Here is a 13202-nt window from a genome sequence, read left to right as displayed (position 1 = left end):
TTTTTAAAAATCTACATTTTCTAACTCACCTCCCCCGTATTTTATGATTGTGATGTCTTCTTTTACATCTTTTTGTTTATTCTTTTGCTATTCATTGCAATTATCATCGGATTTCCAATCATGATTTTCTCTTTTCTATAGACTCTTGCTTCTTTTCTATTTAGCAAAGACCACGGTGCAGCCCCCTTAGGCTGTCCCTGCAGCCAACCCCAGTCCTTTCTCTGAGTCTGTCTTCTGAAGCCCGAGTTTCAGCACCCAGCCCCTGAGCACACCAGCAGACACATGTCTCAGGCTGCAGAATGCAGTGAGGTGGCACTGACTATCTGTGCTGGTCTTTCTCTGTTCTGCTTGTCATAAGCTGGTTGCTGTGGTCTCCTCTTAGCCTCTGAAGCCCCCTATCTGTCCCGTCTGATCTCCCAGCTTTTGAAGGGGGTTCCCAGGGTAAAGGAAACTTTCCTCTTTCATAGCTCCCTCCCAGGGGCACAGATCCTGTCCCCATTTTTTTTTCATCCTATCCAGTTACATGGTGATTTTTCTTATATTTTAATTGTAGGTTGTGATCTTCTGCCAGAGGTCAGTAAGTATTCCTTAAGAATTGTTCCACATGCCGATGTATTTTTGATGTATTTGTGGAAAGAAGTGAGCTCCATGTCTTTCGATTCCATTATCTTGATCTCTGCCCTCCATTTTTAATCTTATCAACATCAGCTAAGGGGAGATGGCAGGCAGTAAGTATTCACTTCCTCCAGTAAGCTACTAAATCCTATCAGTATCTAGTCCTGCATTCCTTCCTTTCTTCTTTGTACATTTATCGAACATCAGATTTATGATACAATACAGAGTTGGTGCTACAGATGCATGTAAGGCTCTGTTCTTGTCTTTAAGGGGCTTAGAGAATAATGGGTCAGTGGGCACATAACTGTAGCACAGTGTGATGAGAATGATCAGCAAGCCATGAGAGGGAGAAAGAGATGGCACTGAGTCAGACTTGGGAGGCAAAGGTGCTACCAAAAGGGCTGTGTTATGACTTTCACAGGTTCTAGGCATTTTTGCCTTCATGCAAATATATGTATGAATATACACATGGATCATTATATATATTATGATAACATGACTATATTTGCATAAATATGAATATATTAATATTATATTAAAATATTTTCTTTGATCTAAAAGTTCATTATTTCCCTTTGATTTTAAAAGAATGTAAAACATTTTCAAGGGTCCCTAAAAGTATTGTGGACCCTCGGCACAGTGCATACTGCTCATAAATTTGTCCTGGCTATCTAAATAAATGACTTTTGACTTGAATTTTGAAGGATGACTCATTGTCTAGAGCGGTGCTTCTCAAACTTTATAGAACATGCAAATCATATGAAGTCTTATTAAACTGCAGATTCAGATTCAGAGTATCTGGACTAGAGTTCAATATTCTGAATATCTAAAAGTTCTCAAGTGATGCTACTGGTGTAGGGTCCAAACTTTAATAGTAAGAATCTAGAGCTATGTTGTCCAATATAGAAGTTACTCACCACATATAGCTATTTAATTTTAAATTTAAATTAATTAAAATAAAATAAAATTTAAGATTCTCTTCTTCACTTACACTAACCACATTTCAAGTGCTCAATAGGCATGTGTGGTTATTGTCTGCCTTATTAGATAGCACAGTCAGAGAACATTTCTGTAATTGCAGAAAGTCCTTTTGGATAGAACTGATCTAGAGGGAAAAGGGGCAGAGGAAATACAATTTCAGTATAGAAGTGCAGGGAGCAACCAAGTAGGATGAGCCACATAACTGAAGGCTATCAAGCCAAGTACAGGAACGTGTTTTTTGTAAAGTAAACCAACATCACAGGCTTAAATAAATTCATCTCAATTCAACTTATTTCTCTACTTCTAGTTGAACCATTGCCATGGATGTGTTTCTTATTACTTCTAATAAATATTCAATCTTAGAATTAGGTTGCCCATACAAGTGCTCTCTGATGTTCCCTACATGGACGTTTAATCAGCCTGCACCATTCATGGTAACATGGATTCGGAGCAGAGATAGATGAAACCAGTGGCAACCCATGTGTTTACATGCATGCATGTGTGTATGCTTAAAGACTGATGGCTTCCTCTTTTGAACTTTGTTTTAAGAAAACTAAATGTCCTTTCTGATGGAAGTGAGATGAACAGTCCACGTCAGCAGTCCTTGTGACCTGTCTTGCTTGTCTGCCATATTTGTCCCACAAATGTGCTGTGTTGATGAATTATTTTTCACCTGGTGGCTCATTTATTTAATTGCAACCCCTGTTCTTTTTAAAGTTTATAAAGTGAATCAGAATCTAAGAGGCAAGTGCAAAGCATGACAGGACCCATCCAGCGTGTTCATCCCTCTGATTGCTCATTCTTTCAGTTTTAATCCGAAGCTAGGACCTAGCCATACAGAATTTCAGTCCACAACTCCTGGGAAGCATGCTGAACAACAAAACTAACCCTTAAGGGTTGCTAGAACCTCAGATTAGACTGGACATCTCCCTGTGCTGCTAATTATCTTTGTGTTAAACATCCCACAATGATGAGATATTAATTTTATTTTTCTCATATGACTCATTAAATCCAGCACAAATAATGAAGCCCAAAGGCTTTGTGCTTTTCATAGCGTCAAGTGACTCTGATCTCTTTACAGTCCATCAACCTCAAAGATTTTGAGTTAGAATTGGTCCTGCTGGGAGAAAAAAATTTTTTAAAAATAAAATCCAAAGGAATATGATAGCACACTTTGGCTGCATCACAGGTGTGAACACAAAGAACACACTCTCTTGTTCAGCTTAAAGTTCATCTGGCTGGGAACTACTGCAGCAGCCTCTCCAATTTATCACTAAAATATCTATGAAGAACGAGATAAAAATTCACACCTTCCAGAAATAAAGACTGATCGAAAACCTATTACTTAAGTCTGGAATTTTCAGTTGCTACTCAGCTCTAGGTGCTGATTAAGAAAAAGAACTTTAAGCTTTACAAGCAATGTTTTATGAAACAGAAAATAAATAGGGTAAGAAGTTATTTCACCTCTCCTCATTGTCTGCTCCAAGCCAATTAACACTACCAGGTAGATATTCCTCCAGTTTTAGAGGCAGAGAGAAAATTATGCCACTCACGATTAATTTTTCTACAACCATTCCAGGATTGAAGTTGCACAGAGTAACACAGAATGTGTGAGAATTTGGTAGGGAGAACACTGGGAGCTTAGGAATTACATGGGTAGCTATTCTGTCCTTAAGTATTAGGTATTAAAATACAGAAATATGCATATTTCTTTGTATTTTACCAGTTTAGTGGGTTACAGAATGAGATACAAGGGTAGGGGGAAACCTACTTCATCCTCATGGTATTTCATACCCTAGTGTATGAAATTGATAATTGGGGTGCAAGCTCTACATAGCTAACATTATTTAAGTCACTATTAAAAAGAGAATGTGCTCTGGCCCAAACTAGAAACTATGTTCTATACATAGGAACAAAAGTAGTTAATAGAAACTATCTCTGAGAAAGCCCAGACACTGGATACTAGAAAAACACTTCAAAGAAAATGTAATAAATATGATCAAGAGTTAACGGATACCATGGACAAAGAATAAAAGTAAACAATGAAAATGTGTCTCACCAAATACAGAGTATCAATAAAAAGATAGAAATTTGAAAAGAAAAGAAAAAAGAAATTCTGTAGTTGATATCTACAATAACTAAAATGAAAAATTCACTAAAGCTCCTCACCAGTAGATTTGAGAAGGCAGAAGAAACAATTGGTGAACATGAAGATAGGCCTTTGAAATTATCTAGTCAAAAGAGCAAAAAGATCAAAAAAAGAAGATGACAAAGAAGAAGAATGAAGAGGGGGAAGAGAAAGAGAATATTTGAAGAATTAAGAGCCAAAATCTTCTCAAATTTGATGAAAAACTTTAATCTATACATCCCAGAAACTTCAATAATTCCAACTAGGATAAACTCAAAGAGATCCATACCAAGACACATCATAATTAAGCTGTCAAAAAAAAAAAAAAAAAAAAAAAAAAAGAAAGAAAAAGAAAAACTGAAAGCAGCAAGAGAGAAGCATCTTACATATAAGGGAGCCAACAACTGATTTCTCATCAGAAACCATTAGAGGCAAAAGGCAGTGGGATGGCATGTTCAAATACTAAAACCAAACCAAACCAAAACAAAAACCCCTGTGAACTAAAAATTCTATATCCAGTGAAAACATCTTTAAAAATAAAAAAAGAAACGAATACATTTTCATAGGAACAAAAATCGAGAATTCTGCTAGTAGACCTGCCCTGCAAGAAATGCTACAGGGAATCTTTCAGGCAGTAACTCAAATCTTCAAAAAGAAATAGAATACAGGTAAAGGTAATTACAGAGGTAAATATAAAACTCAGTACTTATGTATTTTTGTTTGCAACTCCTTTTTTTCTATCTGATTTAAAATGTAGCTGTGTAAAACAATATTAAATATCAGTGGGTTCATTCATGTAATTTGTGAGTATAACAACATAAAAGTCTACAACGGCCATGCTGGAATTTGTGTATACTATTAAACTAGTTGTTATTAACCTGAATTAGACCGTTACAAATCAACATGTTCATTGTAATCAGCAGGACAACCCTAAAATTAATTCAGCATTGTATATGAAAAGAAATTAAAGTGAATTAAAATAATGCACAAGAAAATAACCATTTAACCAAAGAAGGAAGTAATGGAAGAACTGAGGAACAAAAAAAATATGATATATAGAAAACAAATAGTAAAATGGGAGAAGTTCTTCCTTACCAGTTATCACATTAACAATAATGTAATTAACAATAAACAAACAATAAATTAATTAAAATTTCCAGCTAACAGGTAGAGTAGATGGATTTTTCAAAAAGCACATGATCTAACTATAAACTATCTATAAGGGACTATTAATCTAAAGAGATAAATTATTTAAAATAAAAAGGATTGAAACAGATATTCCATGTAAATAGTAACAAAAAACAGTTGAAGTGGCTATACTACTATCAGACAAAATAGACTAAGACAAACATTGATTTGAGAAACAAAGATTACATAAAATGGTCAACCCATTAAAAATATATAGCTATTATAAACACATATGAAAATGACAAGAGAGCCAAAACATACATGAAGCAAAAACAGACAGAATTGAAGGGAGAAACAGCCAGTTCAAAAATTATAGTCAGACACTTCAATACCCATTTTCAATAATGAACAACTAGACAAAGATCAGCAAAGAAATCCAAGACTTGAACAACACTGTACTTAGCCCTAACAGACCTGAAACAACTCTCTCAACAACAGCAAGATATGTATTCTTGTTGAGTACACTAGAACATTCTGCAGAATAGATCATATGCTGGGCCACAAAATAAACCTCATAAATTTGAAAGTACTGTAATTATACAAAATACATCCTCTAAATATTATGGGATGAAATTAGAAATCAATAACAAAAGGAAATTTGGGGAATTCACAAATATATGTATATCAAACAACTCTCTTAAATACCCAATGGGACAAAGAAGAAATTACAAGGAAAATTAGAAATGTTTTGAGATGAAAAAATGACAACAAAATAGACCAAAATTTATGGGATGTAGACAAAGCAGTGTTCAGAGGGAAATGACAGCTCTCAAGGTCTACATTAAAAAAGATGAAAAAATCTCAGATCAACACTTAACCTTTTACCTTAAAAAACTAGAAGAAAAACAAATTTAACCCAAAGCAAGAAGAAGGAAGGAAATAGTTTAACAGTAGAGCAGAGATAGATAAATTGGAGACTCAAGAAGCAATGGAGAGGATAAACAAAATAAAAAGTCAGTTCTTTGAAAAGAGAAACAAAATCGACAAATCTTCAGCTAGACTGACTGAGGAAAAAACATCAGTAACATCAGGAATTAAAGTGGAGACATTAACTATCATCATTAAAGAAATTAAAAGATTATAAAGAAACAGTATAAATGATTGTATGACCAGCAAACTTGATAATGTAGATAAAATGAACAAATTTTTCAAAATCTCAACTAGAGTGACTCAGGAAGAAAATCGAAACAGACCTATGAAAAGAAAAGAAATGAATCATTAATCAAAAAACTTCTAACAAACAAAAGATGTCTTCACCAGAACAAGATGTCTTCACTGGTGAATTCTACCAAACATTTAAAGAATAATTAATGCCAATTCTTCCCGAACTTTTCCAAAAAACACAAAGGAGGGAATACCTCCTAACTCATTCTATATAGGGCCATTATTACCAAAGCAAAGATAGCACAAGGAAAGAAAAGTACAGACAACTATTTTTTCATGAATATACATATGAAAATCATCAGCATTAACACTAGCAAGCCAAATACCTCAGTATGTTGAAGGGATTAAACACCATGACCAGGGGAGAATTACCTCAGCAATGCAAGTATAGTTCAGCATACAAACAAATCAATCAATATGCCATATTAATAGAACGAAGAGAAAAAAAAACCTACATGATCATCTCAATAGACACAGAAAAATCATTTGACAAAATACAACACTTTTTCATGACAAAAACAAGCAATGAACTAGTTATAGAAGATAATTTTCTTAACTTTATAAAAGAGCATACATGAAAAACCTACAGCCAACAGTATACTTAATGGTGAAAAACTGAAAGTCTTCCCTTTAAGATCAGGACCAAGACAAGGATGTCCACTCTCATCTCTTCTAATCAACATCGTATTGGAGGTTTACGCCAGGGCAGTTAAGAAAAGATACAAAAAGGCATCTAGTTTGGGTAAAACTATCTATTATGAATAGATTATTATGAATAAATGATCTATACTAGGAACCACGCAGATAGCATAATCTTTGTATACAGAAAAGCCAACAGAATCCACTTAAAAATAAACTATTAGAACTAATACACTAGTTCAGCAAAGTTGCAGATATAAGGTAATATAAGAAATAATTGTATTTCTATAACATGAAATGACTATCTGCAAATGAAATTAAGAAAACTCTTCCCTTACAATAGCATCAAAACATTAAAATACTTAGGAGTAAGTTTAGCCAAGGATGTGTAAGATATGTAGAAAATTGTTGATAGAAACTGAAGACCTAAATATGGAAATACCATGTTCATCGATAGGAAGATATAATATTGTTAATATGGCAATACTCCCTAAATTTATCTCCAGGTTCAATGTAATCCCTATCAAAATTAACTTTCTTTTTTACAAAAAAGAGTAAGTTGATCCTAAAAGGGATATAGAATTACAAGCCCAAAAAATCTTGAAAAAGAAATACAAAGTTGCAGAATTCATAGGTTCCTATTTCAAAACCTAATATGAAGCTACAGTAATCAAAATAGTGTGGTACTGGCCAAAAGACAAACAGAATAATCAATGGAATACAATCAAGAATCCAGAAATAAACCCATATATCAATGATCAACTTATTTTCAACAAGGCTGCCAAGACTATTCACTGAGAAAAGAACAGTCTTTTTAACAACTGCTACTGGAACAGTGAGAGATCTACAAGCAAAAGAATGAACTTTGACTTGAACCTCACACCATATATAAAGATTAACGCCAAATGAATCAAAGACCTAAATGTAAGGACTCAAACTATAAAACCCTTAGAAGGAAACAAAGGGGCAGATCTTCATGACTTTGGATTAGCTGTTTCTTAAATGTAACATCAAAAGCACAAGGAACAAAACAAAAATTAGATATATTGAACTTTGTCAAAATTAAAAAGTTTTGCACTCCGAAGAACACTACTGAGAAAGTGAAAAGACAATCCATAGAATGGGAGAAAATATTTGTAAATCATGTATAACATAAGGCTCTAGTATCCAGAATACATAAAGAACTCTTACAATTCACAACAAAAAGACCATTAATAAATGGACAAAGGACTTGAATACACATTTTACCAAAGAATATATGTAAATGGCCACTAAGCACATTGAAAAGACACTGAACAATATTAGTCATTAGCTAAATGCAAATGAAGACCACAATAAGATACTACTTCACATCCCTGAGGATAGTTATATTTTAAGCAAATAAAAATTTAAAACCCAGAATATTGCAAGTATTGGTAAGGATGTGGAGAAATTATGTTGCTGGTGGGGCACATCCATTGTGGGAACATTCTAGCCTTTCCTCAAAAAGTCAAATATAGAGTTACCATGTGACCCAGCAGCTCTACTGGGCCAAATAGAAGCAGAAAGTAGATTAGTGATTGTCAGCAGCTGGGGTGAGGGGCAGATGGAGAGTGGCTGCTTAATGGACATGAGATTTATTTTTAGGGTGCTTAACATGTTCTGGAGTTAGTGGTGATGGTTGCACCACATTGTGAACATAATAAAAACTAATGAATTGCATACTTTAAAATGGTTAAGATGGTGACTTTCATGTTATGAATTTTACCTCAATAAAATAAATTTTTAAAAATGTTAAGAAATAAAAGGAACGATGTTTTTATTTTAAAATGAATAAGAAAAACACAATTCATTCAAAATGTAGCAAAAAAAAAAAAATCACAAAAACAACCAAGAGAAGAAATGAGCAAATATTTAGGCATGTTATCTTTTAAAGTATAGGGAAGTAGAGGAACCACTGTCAACTTGTCCTTCATGCTCACCTAAATTACTAGTCTTTGCCTCTTCCCACCATCATAGAAATAAAATTTAGAATGATCTTCCTGAACAATATTCTTGAGAAATCTCCTGGGGTTTCTCCAATACTGAGGTAAATACTGAGTCAATACTGAGGGGAGTAGAAATATTCCCAGAATATATTAGTACTCTAAACATCCCCTCTTCTCAGAACTGATAAAATTTCAGATGTCTGGGAATATGGGGAATACAATTCACGAAGATAAATTGGGGGACATTCCTGGGTGGGTAAAACAGCACTGGCAGGAAATGGTGGCTCTGACCAGACATACCCTTATTGGGGGTGAAAGGCTACTGTTTACCCAGCTGTGATCTCAATTCAGTCCTTGGCCCCAGCTGTTCCCTTTCAGTCATAACAAATTAATACTCTTTAGGGGCAAGTTTAAACATGTCACCTACAAATTGTCCCTGAATATATAAAGTGGAATATAGTTTTAAGTTCTACTGAAATCTCCCTAAATGCCATGTTTTCCCATCATATAATTGTATACTTTTATTGACAGAAAAGATGTTGGGTTGGGAAAACCCTGCTGTTTTATTGATTTTACAGCATTTCTTCATAACTGAAGTTACAGGATGGTTGCTTTCACTCAACAACATGAAGCTTTGTAAACCTATTTGTTTGGCTGAGATGGAGGCTATCCACAAGGAATAATCTCCAGCCTAGAATTAATGGACTTCAGCTATATTTGTTTATTTGCTTGTCTGGTAAAATTTAACTGCTGAGAAGTTTTCTCTGAGATTATCAGGCAACAAATGGGACTTAGATGAGAAAGAAAGAGACTTTTTTTAATATTAACAACAACTAAAACTGTGAAGGAAGATTAAATGTCAAATCAGATAAAGGTACCTATTTTTCCTCTCGAGGTGATTTCTTGTTTTCATATCTAAAATATAAATTGTATAAAGAATTCTAAAGCATAGTACAACAGGCTATACTTTCAAGTACAGTATCTCATTTAATCATTACTCTTTATCAAAACAAGAAATGTAAACTTCAGGAAGTTTATGTAATTTACCCCATATCAATACAGGCAATAAGTGACTAAAGTACATAGAATTTAAATCTGATCTTTTGAAATCAGCCCAGAACTCATTAGAAAATGGTTTGTTTGATAAGAAAATTGTCATTTCATATATTTAAACAACTCAAATTTGAGTTTTCTTTCTGGGACACTGTATAGATCAGTATTACATGTTAACTCATTTCTATAATTCTCAGTGTGGAAATATATACTATAAACATACAAAATTCTGCACAAAACATGGCAGAGGTGAAGAAACATCTTAATTATAATAGTTACTTTTACCTTCTTACCGGGCTGTATCTAACTCTCATCCTTTTTAGAGATTAAAGGTAGTGATATCCATACAGTTAGGAAAGAGTATTACAAACATTATGTTTTGAGTTTTAACTCAAGAGGAAAATGAGTACATATTCATTTATTCTGTATTAATGATTAAAACCTCTGCTATTTTTCTTAAATGTTTTATCTATGGTAGTAAATTTGGCCAAAGATTTACATATGGATAGTACTATTCATCTATGAAGTCATGGAATAGCATCATGTATTATGCATAGATCCATTCATGTTCAGGCATTGTCTTTCACATAGTCATCATAATCTGATCTAACTGTTAAGTCAGTAATCCCTGAATATATTTCTGTCCATGTGCACTCATGAAGTACCATTTTTAAATGCTGGACAACTGAAGATAAGACCAGACATAGATGGTTGAAATGCTTTCTAAATCATGGAGCACAGTTTTTAAAAATCCTAGAATAAAATGTCTATCTTTCAAACAGTGCTAGAAGAAAAATCTTAACCATTGAATGAAAGCCAACCAATAAATTCCTACAATTTCACCTTCTCTATTATTTAATTTCTCTATCAGTCCAAACATGCCTAATTATCAAGATTCACCCCCCCCATTTCCATGGTAATAAAAATCTATTTACAAATGTGAAGTGGTTTTAAATAATTTTAATAAATTAAATATACACAGCTTGCACTTCAAATTTGAAATAAGACTATAAACAAGAGAGAGCCTAGGGCAATGGTGCTGAAAGGAAAATTAAAAAAAAAAAAAACAATGACACTTGACACATTCACTAAAAAGGCATACAGAGCAGAAAAAAAAAAATTTTTTGGATGTTAGTAAAAAGAGATACTTTCAGAATAACAAAGATGAACAGATACTACCTGCTATGAGAATAATGAAAGATTCAACTGTAGTGATTTCAATCCTACAGGATTTATAGCAACTTTGTTAAAAAAAAATACTAAAAACGTATTTAACAAGTGGGACTTTGAGGGCTTGAAACTAGATGATAAAAAGCTGAGAGAAAAAGCAAAAGAGAAGTTATCAAAATCAGGTTGAAAAGAATATATACTAAAATCATGCTTTCAATTTTTCTTTATAAATCCTTGCTTCACTTGGTACTATGAATAAAATGCATTTTTTATAGTAAATGTACTTATATACATTTTGCTAGATGATACTAAAATACTTGCATTTTATTTCCTCATGATACTTCATTTTCAGGGCACACTGAATTCAGTAAATTCATTCAATAAGTTTTTTGGGATATCTATTGTGTACAAGACTCTTTGCTAAACACTGAAAGATGTATAAATTTACAAAGTCCCTATTTTTTCAATCACATTTTTAATTGTGAAAATGAAACATGTACCTAAATATTCTCAGTAAAAAACAGCACAAGAACCACTGTAGGTGTTACTGAGAATAATCAATAAAGGAACAAACCTTCATAAGAGGCATCAAGAAGATGCTATTTCAGATAACTTGAGAAGAAATTGGTTAAGGAGAAGGTGGGAGGAGACAAGGAGCAAAGAGTTAGGGAGAAGAATAAGCAAGGTCACAAACGGCAGATGCATGCTGGGCATATCCCTTGGGCATCCTACTTCGGGGCCAACTTCCTACCACTAGTATCTTCATCCATTTGCTTGACTGCTTTCTCTAAAGTGGCAGAATGCCACTCTTCCCATAGATACAACTGGCCAAAGAGCTGAGGAAGTAACATTTCCTATAGCTGGTGTATCAATGCGCAGCTCCCTTGCCTCTGATGATTCTACCCTGCCTCTCAAGAGTTTTCGCAGTGGAATTTAAGCTCCAGTTACCTGCAACAGAAGAGATTCTGTAACCCTTTATTCATAATTATTAATGGCTGACTTCTTTTCTGTCTCACATATCTCCCACAGATACTTCCTGAACCTCTCAAACAAACGTGAATCCTTGTCCAGGACCATTTTGGGGTACCTAAACTAAGAAAATATAAATGTTTAAGAATGAGGAAAAAATTTTAAAGGTGGGGGAGCACGGTCCATGTTGGGATATCATAGAAGATAAAACTGAAAAGATGGGTTGTACCTATTGCTCCGTAATTCAAACACTGTAACTGATGTATGACTAGACAAAGGTATCAGACATTAACTGGGCAGTAAACAGGGATAAGAGCAAAGTCAAGATGGAAAAATAAAACACTTCTTTTACTTCAAATTATAAGAATGGAAACAGCATCTCTCGATACATCAATTAATGTTTTGCCATTGATGAATTCATACCAGTTAAGTGATGAAAGGTGGGGTATATTGGAGTGAAAGGGGGTTTGGCATGAAGGTTGTGAAAGATTGTCTTCTTTGGTTTCAGATGGATTATTGGTATTTCTTTTCTAAAAAGAACTAACATACGAAACTTTTTTTCACTATTTCATAGAGAGATGCTTTACAGAGCTCTTTGAACATGGCAGGTCCTCACAAGTATGTTCTTAAATCATCTTTTTAAATGGTTATCTTTTCTTTCTAAGTTCTACAACAATGTACTTTTACTTCTTGAGACCATCTTTTAAGCATCATGGTATCTCCCAGCTACCTAAAATAAAATATAAAAAGATAGATACACATTTCCTATTACTACTGACCTTAATTAAGCCCTTGAGCAAATGTCTTCCCTCCCTGTTAGACTTTTATGTTTGAAATGAATAAAGCTTTCCCTAAAGGCGTGAATGTATCTTAGTGTTTAATAAACATTAAATGAACATCTATTAGCTCCTCATACACGTGCATCAAAATACTATCAAGTAATCTGTAGACATTTTCCAAAATGATCGAGGAGACCATAGATGATATCTCAGCCCTCAATGGAGACTGGTTTCTTCATGAACCACTTTTATTATCTTTAATTTTAAACTCAAAATTTTTAACTTTCTAGGAAGAAAATGAAAACAGTGAAAATTTTAATCTGGATTCAATTTTTTGGTATTTACTTTATTTATTTATTTACTTATTTACTTACTTAATGTTTTCTTTTTTTATTAGTTCAGTTTGGGGGGGTAGAGATAATTATTTTTTTTTTGATGGAGGTACTGGGCCTCTTGCATGCTAAGCATGAGCTCTACCACTTGAACTATACCCTCCCTCCAGATTAATTTTAAAGTCTTACAAGAAAAGAATAAAATGAGTCTCTTCAT

The sequence above is a fragment of the Camelus bactrianus genome, chromosome 4 (assembly GCF_048773025.1).
Source record: "Camelus bactrianus isolate YW-2024 breed Bactrian camel chromosome 4, ASM4877302v1, whole genome shotgun sequence".
Classification (NCBI taxonomy): domain Eukaryota; kingdom Metazoa; phylum Chordata; class Mammalia; order Artiodactyla; family Camelidae; genus Camelus; species Camelus bactrianus.
The sequence above is the reverse complement of the archived record's forward strand: the minus strand, read 5'-3'. Positions refer to the sequence as shown.